This window comes from Scomber japonicus, chromosome 14, assembly GCF_027409825.1.
Source record: "Scomber japonicus isolate fScoJap1 chromosome 14, fScoJap1.pri, whole genome shotgun sequence".
Taxonomy (NCBI): domain Eukaryota; kingdom Metazoa; phylum Chordata; class Actinopteri; order Scombriformes; family Scombridae; genus Scomber; species Scomber japonicus.
Window position 1 is genome coordinate 27083547 of NC_070591.1, and position 21173 is coordinate 27104719.

Here is a 21173-nt window from a genome sequence, read left to right on the forward strand (position 1 = left end):
ACCTCAAGAATAAAAAGGCCAGATTAGACTTGCCAAAAAAACATCTGCATTGTGACGGCTGGGCATGCATGGCTTCTAAGTCACGAGTGTTTATTGATGATGTGACAGAGGACAGAAGCAGCTGGATGAATTCTGAGATGTACAGGAATATACTGTGTGCTCAGAGTCAGCCATATTCAGCGAAGGTCACTGGACCACTCTTCACAGTAAAGATGGAAAATGACCTAAAACATACTGTGAAGGCAACACAGGAGTTTCTTTAAGCAAAGTAGTGGAATATTCTGCAATGGATGAGTCAATCACCTGATCTCAACCTGATCCAGCATACATTTTACTTGCTGAAGACAAAACTTAAGGCAGAGAGACCCACAAATAACTGCAGTATAAGCCTGGAAAAGCATCACATAGAAGGAAATCCAGCGTTTGGTGATGTTCATGGGTTCCAGACCTCACTACCTGCAAAGGATTCTCAACAAGGTTTTAAACATTTTATTTGATTATTTAGTTTGTCCAATTACTTTTGATCCCCTGAAATAAGTGGGCTGTGTGTAAAAATGCTTGCAATTCCTAACATTTTTAAACCATATTTTTGTCCAACTCCTTGAATTAAAGCTGAAAGTCTGCACTTCAGTCACATCTTGATTGTCTCATTTCAAATCCACTGTGGTGGTGTACAGAGCCAAAATTACGAAAACTGAGATGGTAGTGATCTTCTTTGACAAGCAGAGGGAACTGGCTGCAGCAGTCATAATCACTATCCACTGGAAGCTCATGTTGAGGAATATAAGTACCTGGGCACAATCTTCAATAAACTGCTGTGTTCATATTTGCCTCTAGCACAGAGGCGATCCTCAGGAAATGCCAGCAGCGGCAGTACCTCTTGAGGAAGCTCAACTCCTTTGGGGTCAGCAAAGACAACCTCACAACATTGTACCGCTCCTTCTTTTAGAGCATCAAAACATTCTCCTTCACCTGCTTGTTCTGCTCCATCAGCCTCCAGAACAGAAACTGCCTGCAGAGCACAGTCAAAGTCTGCTTCCTGAACCCCCTGTCAGAGCTCTCTCCACACTATGTGAGCAGCAGATGCTAAGGTCAGCTGGCAGGATCCTACAGGACCCCTCACACATCCTTTTCCCTGCATTTGAGTGGCTCCCCTCAGGATGCCAGCTCTGCTGCCCAGGCTACAGGACACAGAGGGCTACCTTTGTCCCCAAAGCTGTTCAGCTCCTCAACTCCCAGACATCCCTGTCCTTCTGCTCACCCTGCTATTGAATTGAAACATAAAACCTTGATGCAATATTTATAAAATACTTTTTCTTAAAGATATGTTTTAAGAAGTGATTTAAAAGATGTTACTCATTCCTTAGATGTTTTGGCAGGGAGTTACAGGGCTGGGAGCCCTGACTACAAAAGCACAGTCTCCTTTAGTCTTGAGCCAGGTCTAACAGCCAGAAGGGCCATCACTGAAGATCTGAGGCTCACAGGGGAACAGCAATTTGACAGCAAAAAGCCAGTTAAGAAAAAGCATGAAAAAGTACATAGATCTGTGCCACAAGGTATTAAAATGTCATACTGTACTGTAATAACATGACAGTTGTAGTTGTACTATGACCAGAACTCCACAGACAAATATGCCTTCAGCTTTGTAACCATAGAAATGTAAAACAAACTATTGACAAAAGCCAGTGAAGCCACATAAATAACAACTAAAACCAGTCAGTAACATCCTGAAACATAAAAAGAACATTACTTGCATGAAAATGTGTTAATTACAAAGCCTCATGGCACTATAAATGTATACAACAGAGTAAAACAAACACCTAGTCACCTTAAAAAACCTAAAAAATTAAAAGATGCAGATTCTCCATGTAATAAAGAAGGCCATGAGATATGGCTGAAAGCTTCTGAAACCCAAAGTGGTGTGTGGTGAGATTTATTTTTGTCAAATTCCAGTTTACAAGGTCAATAATGATCCAATAAGCTCAATTGAAAAAACCTATTTGGTTTCAGTAGCAAAAGTTGGGTGATTGTTTTTTATAAGATTTAACAACGTTACACAAGCACTGTTATTATACTTATTACTATACTATATTACACGTATTCTTTATTGTTCTTTTAATTGATGCACTTCTATTTTTAGTATCCAATTTGCTGCTGTACATTTCCCCACAATGAGACTAATGAAGGATTATTTGATTTTATATTATCTCTGTGTTAGAGTCCAGTTTCTACCACTGGGTGGCAGTGTTGCATTTATATTGCTTTAGTTCTCTAGCTAATAAAAGGCCTTTGGTTGTAATTGTAAAGACATTTATTTCATGTGAAGCTGGAGTGCCAGTTTGTATTGTCCAGATAATTTGGGCAGTCAAGCCTTATTTGACCTTGTGATCCTGCGATCAGGACAGTACTGCTGAGTACTGAAAATCATTCACTTGTCAATTAACACAAATGATTCCCAAGACACATTCAGTCTTACGTGAAATTTTGGTTCAATTTAAGTTAAACAGCTTTTGAAGCCCATCACTTCAAAGTTGTGGGTGGTATCCAGGAGCCACTGTCTAATGCCCACAGTGTCCAGAAGACCATTATCCAGTCCAGATGAGGGGGCATGATAACATTCTGAGTGACAGCTCTGTGGCAGCTGTGTGGTGAGGGAGGTTACCCCCACCCCACCCCTTGCCTCTGAGTGTCCATTCACAGAGGGAGGCGTTTGTTACTGTGTGACAGCTGTCATGGCCCCCTCTCGCCCTCACCCCTTCCTCCACCACAGCTTTCCACATCATTACCTCTCACCAGAACCTGCTGTCCCTTAAAACCTGAGACTTGTCAATAAAAGGAGAAATCTGCATGTGAAGAAGGAATTTGGGGCAATGATAAAAGTCAGACAAATTATGAGACTGCAAACAATGAAATTAAGCCTTAAAATTAAAATGCTTTGTTTGAAACAAGCAACACCTACAAATAGTTAAAATGTTTTCAACAGAAACCCAAGATACAAGATGTCATATTGCACACACACTTTATTTGATTGACAGATGACATTTGGGAAATAGAATGCAATGCATCAACAGGCATTTATATGACAGCTAATATGTAGCAACAAAAACTTAGAGGAGTGCAGTAAACCATTAAAAGAAGTTGTCGGGTTCTGAATACTAAACACTCACATTTCACTTCCCAGCCTATCATAAAATAAATAAAAACATAACTTGCATGAAAACATAAAATCAGCTTCTAACTAACCAGCGGATGCAGGTAAACTCTAAGTACTGCATAAGCCTGACAATACTGAACAGGAAAAGACACTGCTTCATTTTATGATTTAAAATAGTAATACATTTTAAATACTTATACTCATATGTTATGCCCTGGGCAGCACAAGTTCATGTCATTATAAGTAGCACTGAACTGCAAATATAAATATAACTGAACTGTGATTAATTCAACTGTGGTGTGGTCATCCTGGAGACCTAATCTAAAGGTGGTCCATGGATCAAGTTGCATCCCTGTGGAACCATGTGATATACTGTGCATACATATGTAGAAAAGAGGAGCAGTGCAGTTTGTGGTGGTGATTGAGCACAGATAGTCATGGGGTTGAGTGGGCCATTGCAATGCAAGCAGATGTGGCTTTTTATGACAGGATGAGTCATAAACACGTCAGTTCTTCTGCATACTTACAGTACCACTATATTTCATGACACTGTTATTTAGGCTTGGGCAATAATGGCTTTGACTTTTATTAAAAACTGTATCTCTTCCTGTTATTGTCATCAGTTCCAGAAATGATGATGCAGTATAAACGGATTATGAAACTATGTAAAACTGAGGAAAAACATCCTGTTTTTTGTGGGAAGCACTTAATCTGGACTGGTTCTGATGTGGCAATTCAAATTCAAAATTATCAAAATGATTCTAAAAATCTTTTTTCTGTTAAAAAAAAACCCTACTTTAAAAAAGAGTCACTTTTACTTATTTCTCTGTATCACTGCAGTTGAAATGTGCAAATGATACTGTATTAACTAGAATCACAAGATCTACTCTCTTACCTCTGCATAACCTATTGCTCATAGCCCTTGTAATCCCATTAGAACCTTGAAATTTGTTTTACTTTTTAATTCTAAAGAAGTCAGCAGTGAAGCAATTTTCTAATGAATGTCTCCACCCAGAGTTGTACTGTAACTGCAGTGTTGGATTCTTTCCTGTAAAAGTACAATGACTTTCTGACCGGGAGTACTCCTGTACTTTGCTTATCTCTCTATTGTGCTGTAAAATTCAGAACAAACTTATATAGTACAGAATGAACTATGAATCACAGTATCCCTTCCCAATTCCCTACACCATAAAAGTTAATTTAATCAGATATCAAATCTACTTAATGTTGAGCCTCCCTTCCAAAAACCATCTGTCTCCAGTGCCAGTCACCCATATATTATATAATTTATTTAATCCACTGCTTTCAAGGTTAACTCCAAAGCCAACTTCACATCCTCTGAATATTTAACAATGACTTTAAGGGGAATGTAAGGCTTTTAAAGGTAGCAACTTTTGGGTTTTTTTCATTGACTAATACCTGAATAGTATAGGACAATCCAGGCCGTCAGTCGAGTGAGTCACAGGCTGAGCTGCTAATTCAGGGAGGAGGTTAATCCAATGATGGTAATGACACAGACTTTCCTGTACGTACCACTGTCCTGTTGATTCATGGCTGGGTATCCACAAAGTCCCTGGCAATGTCACCTTGAAGCACACACGCACACAAACACACAGAAAAGATCTCACCAGAGATATAAAAATCTGTATGGTCTGTGAGTAACTGATGAATGAACAAAAGCAAATACTGTATTTCACTCAAAGCGCTGAATCAGAAACTTATAAAAACACCACAGCTGCACCTGCACCTACACTGTTGAAAATAAATCACACAGTTAGTTTGTAGCTTACTTAACATTACCCCAAAAAGTCAGTAGCTCCTTGTGATACTGTTAGAATTGGTCAAGGTTATGCTACTTTGTTAGCTTTGCTTGCTAGCTAAAAAGCTAACTTCAAAAGGACATCAAAGAAATAAGTCAGAAATTTCAGAGAAGCTGAGCTGAATGTTAGCTTACATTAACTACAACATTTAGCTTCTTGTAACTTTAAGGACTTTCCTTATCTTATTTAACTTTACACTTACAATATTATTATGTTGTATTACATTAGATTAAAAAGAACACACATATACAGGGTTGAATTCAGCTACTTTTTCATGGGGTAATTTAAAACCACTCAAGTGAAAATTACAAACAGATACAATGTTGGTTTCTTCCAAGGAACCATCCATCTTTTCCAGGTGGATAACAGGCCAGAACAGACATAAATTAACAAAATTGCTTGTCAGCCAGTCCACTGCTTCCCTTTACCTTTATAAAGACACAATCTGAACCAAAGCAAACAAAAGCTAAATGGCAAGACTATGGAGGTTATGGGTTTGTGACATAGTTCACTGCTTCTTTAATCCCGCTTTACATTTAAATCCAAGGTGTCACCATCATGTATGTAAAATGATTAATAGTACAAAAGAAAAAAAATGTAGTATGAATGATAAGTCAAGTTATTGTGCTAGAATGTATCAGAGCTACTCACAGGCACACACACACACAAATACAAAAAGCTACATGGCAGCACAAATAGAGGTCATATGATTGAGGGTTGATTTTCTATGCTGCCATTCATTTTTATCATGTTGGTTCTACATGCCTTTGTCCTGTATAATTCCACTCACCATGACTCACCGAGATGGCATCAAGGTAGTCTGGCTCTGATTCTGCTCAAAAGATTACACCACTCTGAATCACAATCTGAATCAGTTTACAGGCTTATGATTTTTGGTCCATATGGTGTGTATGTGTGTGATTAAATGTGTATTCAGTTACATGTTCACTGTGTGTATATTGTGAAAGCAGCAGCCTCTACACCAGGGGCGTTTCTATTAAGATATTCTATTTCACTTCAGCTGAGAGGGGAAACATGCAGGATAATTATTTTTAGAACTGACACCAAATTAAATACAGATTGTGTCATATTTAATTAGGGGGTGATTAACAGCTCTCTCTGATTAAGGGCAAATCTCAGTTACATTCACTGGGGCTGATTACTTCAAATACATGAAGCATAAGGTAGAGTATGACTGCTGTAATACTTAGTTTATGGCTGTTCCAAAGCTGCACTGTAGTGATTTTGTCCGTCAGAGAGAGCCATTGATTTCTACCATGCTGATAACTCTGATGTGTTTGTGTGTGTGTGTGTGTGTGTGTGTGTGTGTGTGTGTGTGTGTGTGTGTGTGTGTGCGTGTGTGAGTCACTCATCTCTGAGCTGGAGCTGGGAGCTGTCGATGAGATGAGTGGAAAACCTGTCAGAGTGAGGTGGCAGTTAGATACCACCATGGCCCAGGGGAGTTGTGGGTGAGAAATGTGTTCCCTGCTGGATTTCACCGTCGTCCTCCAACCATTAACAATGTGGGGAGACAGTGTAAAAGCACCTATTAATATGTTCCAGCTAGCCTCAGTTACACTAGCCTCTGTCAATGTATTTTATGGTTGATTTTGTATTCCATTGGTCTTTCTTAAAAGCAAAAAGATAATAGTGGGAGACAAAATGACAATTATTACATTCATACTAGATTTTGCATGGGCAGGCATGCAAGACCTCAATAGAGCTGGAGCTGTTCATAATCATTGCTCATGGATATCAAAAATATCCAGTTTAGCTGAAAATATCATATTTTAAATATAATATTTTAGGTTATTGGCTAATGAAAGTAACCCAGTATGACAAGAACATAATCTGGCTAAAGATAGTGTCAATTTTACTAGTGCTTTACAAGTACTAGTACTTGGCTTAAGTTTATGAACCAGTGTAACTCAGTTAGTACATTTTAAGTATATTGCTACTGAAGTATCAGTCAGATATCAACAAACATTAAAACACAGAATTACAAAAACCTTTGCAGTGATCTAGTGAAATGTACAGAGGCTAAGAAAGGTCACGGGGAAAAAAATAAATAATTTGTGCTCTTGATTTAATCATTTGTGCACACAGATTGCTTAATTAGTGCTCTCGCTCTATTGATGTGGTGCTGATGAGTGACAAATCATGGGTTAATTAAGGAGAAATGAAAAATGTGAATGAAGAGCAGATAAAGCTTATTTGACTTACTTCAGGTTTACTTACCCTGGACCCTGAAGCTGAAGAGTTTGTATGGACTGGATGCCATGAGCAAAACTATGAAAGCAGAAATGATTACATGGAGAGAACAAATTATTAAATCAATTATCAAATAGTTGCACCAAATGTATTTGCTGTCAAAAAATTAGAAATGGGAGGTTCTATTCTTTAAAACTGACTTGAGTTTGTATGAGTCAGTCATTAACAACGGTCCCTTGAATCACCAAGTCAGTCATTTCTATGATTTTTTCTTCTCAGAATTGTAAGCAAACTTTTGGAATGTTGCAAAAAAAGAAAATAAAATGAGTATGGGCAATGTTACGAGGAATTAGAGGAATTAGAGGAATTAGTGGAAACCAAACCAGTCATCCTAGACATCTATGAGAGAAAAATGGTGGTCTTCTGAAAGTTGTTTTAATTGGGCAAGTTGTAATTGTTCTTTCATGTCAGCAGGAATCAGCAGATCAGTTAGGTGAGTTCGGCTAAATGAAGAATTGCACAATAGTGACACTTCTTGCCTCTTCTTTGCAGTTTACACTAGCTAGCTAGTACCAGGTAAGAAGTGCTAGTCAGTGAACGAGTTATAAGAACATGTCCCTCCTAAGTGAAAAGGAGTCTTTCGCTTCAACCAATTTGTTCATGACGCACACATTACTACAAAAAATGCCGTAAATGACCACGACTTTTTGTAGATGTGGTGATGATCAACGCAGTTGTCACTAACCACAGTGACAATTGCATTTCCTGTAACAGCATTACCATTAAAGCCACCTTGTGTTTCATCAGCAGTAGCAGGAAATGTTGAGTTTAATTAGCATTACCTTGGTTTATGATACATAAATAATACCAAACCTATATAATGTCCATTAGCCTCAGCTGTACATTGTGTTTAGTGCTAATTAGCAAATGCTAAAAAACAACATGGCAAACAATATCACTGTTTTCACATCATCATATTGCCATTGTGCTGTGAGCATTTTGAGGTTAGCCACACAGAGCTGCTAGCATACTGCCCTTTTTAAAGTTATTGTTAAGGTACTTAGTTAAACATACTGTTTTGTATTAGTCATAAAATGTCATAGCCTATGAGAAAGCACTTAACCTAGTTTACATTTAAGCTTTTCTCATGACCTTTTCCAATCTAAACTGAATTTTAAGAATTATATCTGCAACTGTAGAATTGATTTAATACTCACATGTAAACAGCATATTTTACATTGCAAAATACACAGATTTTTTCCCTGCTGTCGTAATATCTTATCTGACCTTCATTCAAAGTGAATGCTAACATTCCTAGAATGCACCCGAGGGGACGAAGCCTCAAAATGAACTTGATCTGACGCCCTGAGACACAAAGCAGCAATTACAGAAAAGAAATTGCACTTGTTATCGCAAAAATACACTTCTCCTTTCCTGTGCCTGGATTCATGTTGATGTTTCACACAAGTGAGAGAGTCCTTGATGAGGCAGTGATACTGAACCCTCTTTAAAATGCTTGTGCGTTTCACATGGAAAGACAGAGATAATGACTGCTATGGGTATGAACGCACACATTGGCATTTCCTCCCTCTGGGAACACAGCCCACAATCAAGGCCTGAAACACTGATTCATCAAGACACATACTGTAGGATGATACAGAGGGAGAGAGGATTTCGAAATAAAGGAGGAGAGAAAACTGAGAGCCAGAACTTTTCTCTCTCTATATTTATCATTTCTTCAGCGTCAGATGTTACTTTAATAAGAGTTTGTCGAACATTTCAAAGGGTTTTACGTGGTCTCTGGTGCAGATGTCAGCATGCTTTTCCAGCTGTGGGGCTGCATATGAAGTGAGAGTTGTGGAATGACATGAGCAGCTTCTTTTACCCACTGCGGAGAGGGTGGTGGCGTGCAGGAGAAAGGAGCTGCGGTTATTATTCTCCTCTGGAGCACCATCTGATGCTGATCTGCCATACAAGGCCAAAGAATGTAAAAAATGAGGGAGGGCAGGGAGTGGATGAAGCCGTCTCTCTTGCTTGCGTATCACAGGACACACACATTTACTTTACACGGTTGTGAACTCGCATGGAGGCAAACATCCACATGTGCGCACACACAAATACACACACACACACACACAGAAATATTGAAGAATCAACAGTTCCCAGGCCTCAGGAGGTGGAAGCTATGCAAGCTCAGCTGCTCTGACTTACAGTAAGCAAGTAAGCTCCTTGGCTTAACCACAACCTGAGCACAGATCTGTTTTCCTTTCTCCCAGAGAGCCGAGCTAAGAACATTTGCACAGTTCACCCTCAAGCATTTGAGGTAAATTGCCCACTGTGTTGTAGTATGTTATCACATCAACACTTCTCACAGCAAAATTTGATACTGAAAACACTACATTTCAATGGAATTGCTACAATCAATGGATTTACTTGCGGATGCAGAGAAAAGGTACGCGCAGTGCTTTGACCAGTTGCAAACCACCTTGCCAGTGCTGACCTTTAAAGGACCAGTGTGTCAGATTCAGTGGCATCTAGTTGTGAGGTTACAGATAAATACCCCTCCCCCTCCCTTTCCAAGCATGCAGGAGAACCTACAGTGGCAGCAAAACTCTCGCCAGTGATTTATTTGTCAGATCCAGGCTACTGTAGAAACATGGCAGTGGAACATATTTGTCCAATTCAGGCTACTGTAGAAACATGGCATTGGATCATATTTGTCTGATCCAGGCTACTGTAGAAACATGGCAGTGGAACATAACCTGCTCCCTATGTAGAAATAAGGGCTCATTCTAAAGTAATGAAAACACAATGGTTCTCATTTCCAGGTGATTATACACTAATTAAAACAAACATTGAGAAAATATTATAATCAGTTTCTGCCAATAGATCCCTCTGAATTTCACACACTGGTCCTTTAAAGGAAACCATGAAACCTTGTGATCCAAAATGGAGGAAGCTATCATATTATCTGTGTCACATTATCCACTTCTAGATCACGCTCTACTGCTGGAGATTAAACAGCTCCATAAAATTGATGTAGCACAGTTTGGAGTTGTGAGATGATACAAACATATTCCTTTGAATTAAAGGATAGATTCACACTTTTTTTTAAGTGTATTGTAATGGTGACTACATCTCAAAAGCTTCCAGCACCACCTTTTTCATAAGGACACATAAATTAATTGGTGTGACAGGGCACTAATGATGACAAAAGATGTCTGACACTTTGGTTTTGGGGCAGGATTGTACTTGGCTTTCTTTCCATTGTTACATCTTGTCTCCTCTCTGCCGTAGGAGCCAAAATTGTGAATGCTGTCTCGTTAGAGGGGTCTGCTTGCTTTTCACTGCAGTTCTTCAACTCATACAATGAAGGTCTAAAGCATCACATCCAGATCAGGCTTTAACATTAATCGTTGAGTAAAAAACTTTTAACCCCTTCACTGCACTTAAGGTGATAATAGCCATGTGATTTTAGCTTATCTAAAATTTTGTAGAATGTGTGCATCTAAACTCTTTCTGTGCCTCAAAAGTATAAGAAAACTGGATGCAAAGAGGCATTTTTATATGGAAGAGGGTGAAATAAATGTAGTCAAGTTTCACACCAACAAGTTATCTCTCAAATCTCTTATTTTGTGGCACTAATGAACTGTTTCCTGTTGGCTGCCACGCATCTTTCACACTTGGAACCAAAAATCTAAAGTCAGTCTGATCAAGTGATTAATTTAATCTGGTGAATCACAGAAAGTTGTTCAGCATGCCACATGTTGAGGTTGCATGTGTATGTCCATAATGTTAATGGCTGACTGAGGCCATTTTCACTTTGGCACCTGTAGCAGCACCAGCCCCACCCCATTTTCAAAAGGTGCTAATCCACTGGATCCTGTTAACCTCACACACACGCAACCCCGCCACCCCCCACCCCGCCCCCCTTCTCTTCTTCTTCCCTGTTAATTAGATTTGCAGTCTGTTCAGTGGAGAGAGTTTTTGGGGGCCATCCGGGGCTCCAGTAAGCGCCTGTTGTGGTGGTGCTGCAATGTTAATAGTCCTGGATTAGTGAGACAATAGACAATGGAGGTGGTGCTGAGATCAAGCTGTGAGGAGGCATGGTTCACAGATGGGATCAGCATAGCTGCAGGGCCGGGCTACACACACACACACACACACATAAGGGATGAGGGAGTAAGCGCAAGTGTGCGACAAAATCTACATACACGTGTGTATGTGAGGTCACAGACATGGAGGCGCACACTTCTGTTATTCACATCTACTTTGCACCCATTTTCTCCACTGCTAGGGATCATATTATCACATTGCAGAGTCACATATGAACACATTCCAACCCCAAATCTGAACATTAACTGACATCATCTCCTCTGTCAAGTATCACATTATCACATCCCAGAATCCCAGACAGACACATTCCGATTTAAGATCCTTAAACCAAATTCCGATCCCTAATATGAGTGCACAGTTCACTGAGGAGAACAGGATCTGTGTATGTGAGTGTGTGTGTGTGTGTGTGCGTGTGTGTGGGTGCGTTTGGCTCTCTGTGTGTGAGTTGATGATCTTGGAATGTCCTTTTCCATTGTGCCTGATGCTTTTGATGTTGGCAACATGCTGTGGTTCAAAATAATAGATGGATAAAGAAGGACCAGAGCAGCCAGAGGGCACACGCTGACTGGAGGATAACTTTGAAAAGCCAAACAGAAAGAGATAGCATCAGATAAGCAACACAGTAAATACCGCCACATGTAAGGAATGTGTGCGTGTGTATGTGTGTGTAGACAGAGAAGACCGGAAAGATGAGAGACCAAAGATGACAGATGGTGTGTAAGGTTACATATTAAGATATGAACACACCCTGATCAGAGCGTGGGCCAAATACACCTCCCTAATGTACACAACACATTCTCACACATTTTCTGGTTAATAGGTGTCAACCTGTTACAATGCTGATATAGCTCTCCAGGGAGTCATTTGATTGGCACACACACTTCGAAAGAGGTTCGAGGGGAAATTAAATGTCAACCTGTTAAGATGTGAATACATAATCAGGTGAGCCTCGGCGGTTTTATCTATTTATATTAGCTGGGTTAGCTTCAGCTCATGACAAAATGCCATAAACAGAAGCATTTGGATGATTTAAAAAATGAATTCTGCTCATACTTCTGCAAAGAAGCTGTGATATTCTACACATACTGTGAGAAATAGTAAATAAATGTAGCATACAGGCTGCTTGTTAACATTAGCATTTAGTATCTAGTCATAAACCAAAACTAGTGTGTAGCCACTACTCTCCAAAAAAATAGGCCACTGAGAGACTTAGTGGGCTGTTATATTGAATGAAAAAAACAAACAAGAAACACCAACAAACTGTTGCACTATAAATAAAAATTGTGATATGATATGACAATATCTTCACAATGACAACAGTTAACAGAAAATATCAGAGCCCTATACTAACTCCCTTTGTCTGAAACCGCCACCCAAGTGAACAGTTAAAATAAGATGAAGTCACACCCATTTGTTAATCAAGCAAGTGGCTCCTACATAGTGGGCAAATGAAATGTTTGATCTTTGATGGCGCTGGATGAAAAGATAAGGAATTACCAATGTTATCACAATTCATCCTCAAGGTTGTGTACCAAATTTTACGACAATCAAGCAAGTAATTGTTTACACATTTCACTCCAAACCAAAAAAGGTAACCTCATGGTGATGCTGAAGTGGCCTAATTAGGGTTCATCCTCTGGGAACCGTGAATGTCCATACATTTAACATTGTACTTCCTTGTAGAGCCACGTTGCTGGCATGGCTAAACACACTAAATGTTATTGTGTAATTCAAAGCTTGGAGACATGTTTGGGCAAGCTCAAAACTGTTACAGCATCGTCTTTACAGTGAATCGCACTGTGACCTACTTGACTGTTACTGTGAAATACACTTCTGTCACATGAATGATGACAGTGGTGAATGCAATTGCCCTTGAATTTCCAGTTCTTACACTAACTCAAATAAATGAAGCATTGATGATATAACCACACCTGTGTGTTGACATGACTTGCTTATAGGACACATGGCAAGAAATGGTCACCCAGTATGCACCCGATATAATCAGATGAAAGGATTAACAGTTAATCAGTAACGTATTGAAAATGAATTGGCTCTATAATGTTGAAATAGTGAAAGGCTGAAAACACAAGCAACATTATAGACTCAAATTATATAATACAAGCAGTCTGGTGACTCTTAATGTCATGTACTGCTCAGTCTTTAACTCTAATATAACTGTCTTCTAATGTCGCATGGGTTGATTATTATGAGCGACCCCTTTTACATCACACTCTTTTCATTCACTATTTGTACTTTATGAAAATATTTAATAGTGCAGCTTTAAAGAAGAAGAATACAGACCTGGATGTACCAAGACTAGCAAACACAAAGTCTATAAACAACAAAAAGCTCTCAGTGGAAACAACCACTTGGACTTGTATATGAAAGGGCATAAAAAGTCATTTACAGCCTTACTGCTGCCTGTTCTCTTTCTAGGTCAAATGTCACTCATGCCCATTCATCTAGCACTTTAACATTTAAGATCCACCCATCCACCCATAAATCCAGCATGACCTTTTAACCACTCCACTATTTCTGATGAATTTCCGTAACAGAATATACAAGAATTCTTGATACACACATCTGCCAAAACCTGCCGCAAAATTGCGCAATCATCAGTAAGCTCCATCAACATTATCCTGGCATTTTATTTTCACTCAGACGCCACAGATTCTCTTCCTTCCTATGGTGACGTTCGTACACTAGTGGTCCAAAACCATTGAGGATGTTTCGCCTGACTGTGGCTTTAGTAAAGAACATTAGTACAGTCAACGGACAATGGAGGAGGTGGTAAACAGGAGGTTGAGAAAAAGGAGAAAGAAAGGGCCAGATGGGATGACACACAAAACTGAGACAAAAGACCTTGTACTGGTAAATGCTTTTGGGGGAAAAAACAAATGAATCAACTCAATGGGGTACGATTTACACACTTCCACATCCTTAAAACTCATTTCATGAAGACATGCAGAGGAATTGCTCATGATTTCTCCATGCTATATCTCTCCATATGATTGCCCATCCCCCTTTAGTCCCTGCAGTGAGAACAGAGCAGGCAGGCTGGTAAAGTTGGGGGCAGGGCGACTCTCTTTCTTTCTGTCTCTAGAGCCCGCTGACAGCTGCTCTGAGAGGCCTGGGGCTGCTGCTTACTGTCGGGCAGAGCCACAGCCGCATCCTGGAAGATTCGGCGAAGGACTCATGCACGCTCACGACCGTGAACAGGCCACAAAACTGGAGCAAGCCCCCGAAATAAAGACGGCCTTGACAAAGAAGTCCCGATGTTTACCCAATCTGTCCACTTATGTTAATATTTGAGGAATCCCTGTGTGGCTGAATGGAAGGGAAGAGAGACATGACACAAAAGCGTGCACTGTTTAAAGGTTTAAAGTCCATCGTAAGTGACGGCTGCTTCCTGTCAGGCCCAGACCATGATTACCCAGGTCACATGGCTTGACCCAAAGGCTGTCATGTAAACCGTCAAGTGGAACCGCACCCAAATCCTTGAGAAATGTATCTGGTCTTTTCCTGGAATTACTTGAGGATGTTTGGGAAAGATTGCATGTTTTGGCAACTGTTAACAGAAGGAAATTCAAAAATTGCATAATACATCTATTAGAGAACATACTTTTATTATAAAGTCTTTCCCCAGAATCAGAATCACAGAGACATATGAGAGTACTTAGATTCACCGAGTTTCAATACTTCTTTTCATCGTCAAACCAACAAAAAACCCTGAGCAAATTACAGAAAATGACCTACATATAAGGTTTTTATTATCCTTATTACATTATAAATGGAGAGAGAGAGAGAGAGAGAGTTGGAGGCAAGGTGCTACTGAATTTAAATGAGACACAGAAGTGATCAAACCCCAAATGATTAACCAGGATCAATAAAACGACCCAATCTAAAAAGCCCGGCCAGCAAACTTAGGCTGTCAATACTGATGACAAGAATGAGAAATGACTCCGAGGCATCAAGGACAAAAGAGGAGACAGCTCTCCCATGCACAGCTCTGGAGACAAGCCAAAGCCCTCTTTTGAAGCCACCATGTCATTTGCCTAGCAACTCCAAGGACAGGTGGTACATGTCAAATAAACACAGACACGTCAAGCTGGATGGTCCTCATTTTCTTCATGACTGCAAAGCGCAGAGTCGAACATTTTCACACGCTCACAAAGAGTCAAGTTTTCCACCGCACTAAATAACAGGAAACCACCTCCTCATAGGGACGCTTGTTATACGAGGTTCTCTAATCCTGATCAGTCCGAGAGAGGAGTATGTAGTGCAAAATTATTTGTTAGTGTTCTTTCTCTCTTTTCTATGGAAGCCCAGTGCTGCCAAGAAATGAGGAGACAGAAATAAAAATGCCTAACAGATGTTATATTTTTGCTTATTCAGTGTATGAGCCAGAATTATCCAAGAGGGGGTCAAATGGACCGAGAAGTAGTTTTCTAGGAGGTCAATGGTCCATTCAAAGGGCACAATAAACAACACTGTGACTACACTGTGAGTGCTATAAAATCATATTAAAAGAATGTGAGAACTGGATATTAGACATAATATTTTAAACATGTCTAACAACCCTGACTGAAGTCATTGAGGTTTTAATGTGATCTTCATAAAACTATAACCTTTTGTTAGCTTTCGCTGTCAGATGATGGTAAGTCTGCTACTTGGCTATCCAGCTATAATGTAATAGACTAGATTATGATGTGCGCAGTCAGCTAATGCAAGGCTGTTTATTGACTCACAGACCATCACTTTTAGTGTTTTTGAAAACCAAAAAGACACAATCCTTACCAATGTTTTAAATATCGTAATGGTATGGAGCAGAGATTCTATTGTTGGTCGAGCATATACATACACAGGTCTGCAATGCATATTTACTGTGTTCAACAGTCAAACCCTTCCTTTGGACAATTGTGCAGACAGGTTATAGTAATAGGACTTGTTATGTTTTAATGGGGCAGTCATAATTGTGACTGAGTGAAAATGTTGACTATTATCTCATATTTTTTACTCAAAGGCAAAGTTTTTATCTCACCATAAGCATTTTCATTATCATCATAATTGAGTCAAAATGTTATCTCTTAAAATCTTATAAGTGTATTTATTTTCATTATAAGAACACAATTGAACTTCCATACCTGACACTACCCAGTTATACAGTAACTTGACCTCAGACTCATCAAGTCTGCTTCAACACACCCTCTTAAGAAAGTTTTAGCAAAGTTCCGGAGGACGATTCCATTAACATCCGCATCATGTTACTCCTTACATGGGACCACCCAACAGGCCTAATCTGGGGTAGCAGACATGTTGTCTGAACAATGTCAAGGCAGGTTTGCTTTCTTAGCTTCTCTCAGCGCTGCGCCTGCGAGCATCCTCTCACACGAAGCTCAGACAGGCCAGGCTTCCTCCAAAGTTAATTACGGCCACAGCTTGCATGGAGGCATATCATTAGCAGTAATTGCACACAGCATCCCACTGCCATGTGCCTCCCGTTTTTTGTCCCAGATTTACGCTGCACTGATCCATGAAGGAGCTATGCACCACTCCACATGCGAGAATGGGAAATGTGGTGGAAGGTTGGGGAAGGAGAGATGCAAGTCCAGGCCTCTGTGTGCGAGCATGTGTTCACATCTATCAACGGGAGGAAATCAGGGTCTAAATCTAGGAGTGGCTTTCAAAGAAGACGGGGTAAAAAAAAAAGAAAAAAAAAAGCACATGTTAAGATGAATTGTACAGTTCCATGTCAACTCCAGGAAATACAGGGTTTAAGGAGCGTGTTTGTTGTGTAAGCATGTGTATGGGTACATGTGCATGTTTTCATGTCAACAGTGGGACAGTTGTTCTCTCTTGCTTGGTTGAAAAACTGGTTTGTACATGCTGAACCATGAACTGTAGGTTGTCTAATCCAAATGCAATTAGCCTGTTTTTCATCTCTTCAGATGGATGAAGCCCATTTAGGAGAGATCTAGTACATCATCACACTACACCTGTATAGAAACAGAGCTCCATAAAGATTTGAGGGCTTTACATCAGATGGGTCTGAATTACAGTAATGATATAACCTTCAGGCTACTTGCTCATATCCTGGTTAAGATGAATAGTTTTGGGAAATATTCTTATTTGTCAAGGATTACATGAGATTAGATTGATACCACACCCATTATTGTTAGTTAAATATAAGGCTTCAAGGTTTTGTAGGCACATTCATGAATATCCTGATAAATATAGACTAATATCAGCATGTCAGATAATATTACAATATGTGTTCCAAAACTCCCATTGTGAATAAACAGGAGCAGCCATTTTCCTCTACTGTACGCTCCTCGCCAAAAGGATCTTCTGTCGAAGGCGATGTTGGCTGCATTTCAATAAAAACCACCCCCAGCATGACAAATCTCTCCTCAGTGGTCACTACTGTCCTGCCTGCAGCTCTTGCAGCAAACAGTCTCTTTGTTTCATGCATGTTGTGTATAAATACAAGTGTTTTTGTGTGGGATTCTGCAGGTAGGTTGTGATAAATGCCTGCATTCCTCCCCTCCGATCTCACCTGCAGCGCTCGGTCGAATCACCGCTGAGCGACAGCCACCGAGCCAAAACACAGTCTCAGATGGCGAGGGCCTGCCTGCGGGGGAAGAACAGACTTAACACACACTAGAAAAACCAACACAGACACTACAGCTGCACTAAAAACAGAGGCACCACCAGATGGGTTTATCTAAACTATAAATCAGGGTTCTATTTCCACAGAGCCTTTTATAACTGTGAATACCATACAATCAACTCTGATATAAATGAGCTTCTTCTACAGCTAATAAGTGTTGGATATGATGATCCAAGTTGGGACTGTACTTGCTTTAGTCTTAGAGAGTTATGAAATGTCTGGCAGTACATACAGCCAGGTCAGAGGTATGAAATGAGAGCAGGCGTGGGGGGGGGGAAGGGAAGTCCACAGCTGAGCCTCTATAGTAAAATGATCTGATCAGGAGATAGCACGAGAGAGAGAGAGAGGGTCAACTCACCTTGACTGGCCTATCCGCTGAGCTGCACATGCTTGTTATGCAACAGACATACTTAACCACTCCTATTTGTGACACGGAGGCTACAAATCAACACGCATGGCATGGCCACAGCTGAGGAAGAGCCTAGAGGATGGGAGGATGGGTGAGGAGGAGGAGGAGAGAGAGGAGGAAAGGAAGATAGAAGGAGAGATACAAGGAGCAGAATGAGCTCAGTGTGCCACTAACCCGGCTTAATTTAGCTCTGTTTGCACTCAAAGCACTGTAAGGCATGTCTGCCACAAGCTCCATGAATTGATACATTTGCATTACTTTTAAATAGTTCCTATGTTAATCAAGAGCCGACAGGACCCAAGTTAGAACATTTCGGCAGTACACAAACAGCTCAAGTTGTTACTAAAGCGGAGTGTATGCAACCGGATGATGGCAAACATGTGACCACAGAGAAATCAGAGGACAAGCGGTTGAGTTACATATTGAAATGGACCCAAGAGCCAAGTCTACATTAAAGCTTGAGGCCGATCCGTTAAACATTAAAGAAATAGTTTGACATTTTTAGGAAATGTTTAGCTTCTTGCAGAGAGGGGAATCAGAATGTGGATACTACTTTGTGGGGTCAGTCTGCTATTTAGTATTGCATCTCTAAAAAGTCGAAGGATCCGATCATTGTATCATTTAACAGCAGGGGTTGACATATATCCTGACTTTGAAGCCTTCAATCTCTTGAGTCCCACATTTCATATAATGCAACTGGATAGCACCTTTCATCAGCCCCTCCCTGCTTGGTAAAGGCCTACATCTTTCAAGCTCTGCACCAACTGTTTCCTGACTTAATGTTAAAAATGTGACATCTCAACAGTGTTTACAATATGTTGGATGGATTCCTCTGTTAATGACTTGCGACTATTCATGTCATCTGACAACTCAGCAGGGCTGTATGATGACTGAGTTGGTCATATGAGGGTTTTAAAATATTGTGCATTGGCAAAATCACATTAGATTTAATTACATTTAACAACAGATTTGATCTGATGTGAGGGGTCTAGGATTGCTTGTATTTCAGGCATATTACATTAAGTAACATTATTTTTGTTCTGGGTGGTATGGGTTATTTCTGAATTGCTTATGTCTAAAAAGTAGAGATAAAGATCTATGGCTTTTACTCCCTTTAAACTTTGCCTTTGTAACCTGGATTTTCAAACAGGCAAATTTGCACATTTTCAATCACAAGTCAAAATTAACACAGTCTACAAAAAAAAAAGCAGAAGCAGAAGCTCATCTTGAGGGGTGAAGAAGCCTGAATCAGTGAGGTGACACTTCCTCTGATATATGACTTCCACACTTTCATCTAACAAGTTCCACTGCTTGAGCTTTGACGTCAAAAGCTTGTTATTAGACTCTGTAAGACCGATAACTCTGATTAAGTTCTTGAGGTATGTTTGGTTGGGGTAGTATGGGCTTCTGGATGGACTTAAGACCCCTGTATTTATACGAGCAGGCTATTTATAATCACTGGAAAGCTTTGGAACAGCTACTCAGCACTAAACGTGTCTGCAATGTTCCGGAAAACGGGTCAATTTCGAAATATCACTGTACAGGTCACGAAAAGGACAAAAGGAAGGGAGTGACGGCCACTTTCTATATAAAGAAATAACATTTACTACCCAGAAACCACAAAAATAAGCAGAATTAAGTTACGTAAAATGAAAGCATTATTAAGTATGAATTTAAACAAAAATCACATGGATGTTGGCATTAACGGTATTTACAAGTCAGAAACTGGTTGTTATGGTAATGCACATACATTTGAGCTAATGACATCATCAGCTGTAAAATTTGAATCCTTTCAACAAGATTACAAAATAAAAACCCTCGGCTATCACAGCAACACTATCTTGGTCAGTAACCAATCAACAACAGCACAGGTATTGCTTGTATATTTTATTTTATTTTATGTACAGTACATGTAAAAAAGAAAACAAAAAAAGTAGCCAATAACATTGACCGACGTGGGCAACAGTAGATAGCCATGTTGCTCATTACACGGGAAAAAATCCTGACGACCGTTTTTCTCCCTCTCAGGCGTACGTACGTTTTTTTTTTTTTAGACTCTCCCGTTCCTCGTGTAAGGCTGCCTGGGAAAAAAAGAAAGAACACTAGCCGGGCTTGACGGCAAAAAACAGTCAAAACCGCAGATTATCAAAATGAGGAGGAGTGCGTCACCTGCTCCCGTTCTAAAAATCAGCACATTTCTCTCATTGACCATCGACGGGAGCCGTTTTTTTTTTTTTCTTTCAGCCTTGATTGAGAACAAAAAAACTGTTCCCCCGGACGAGCAGGAAAAAGGAGACTGGGGCTGGTTGGCTGAGCGTGACTGTGTGTGCAATTTTCTGTACGTTTTCTTTTTTTTAATGCAGACCTAGCTGCGTTTGACAGCAGTGGTCTTTGCATCCCCCTCCCCTCCCCCTTATTCCAACAGTGCTGCTTTTAAACACAAAGGTCACTAAAGGTCAGCGTCGCAGTCTGCTTTTTTTTGCCCAACGCCTCCAATAACTGCTGGCTCCCGACTAGTAGCGAGCTTTTTTTCTTCACACTTTACACTCAGCAGTTGAATTCACAGTATTCTTACAGCATGTTATTTTTTTTCTCCTCCCAAAGTCACTCATAAAGCTTTAACTGATAATGCATAGGGGGCTTTGACACATTTGTTGACCCATGTTTCTCCAGTGGAAATGGAATTGTTTTGTTTTTTTTTGTAGTGTGTGTGTGTGTATGTGTGTGTGTTTGTATATGTGTGGTAGATGAGAGCTGAGAGAGAAACACACCCAAGTCAAATGCGAGAATACA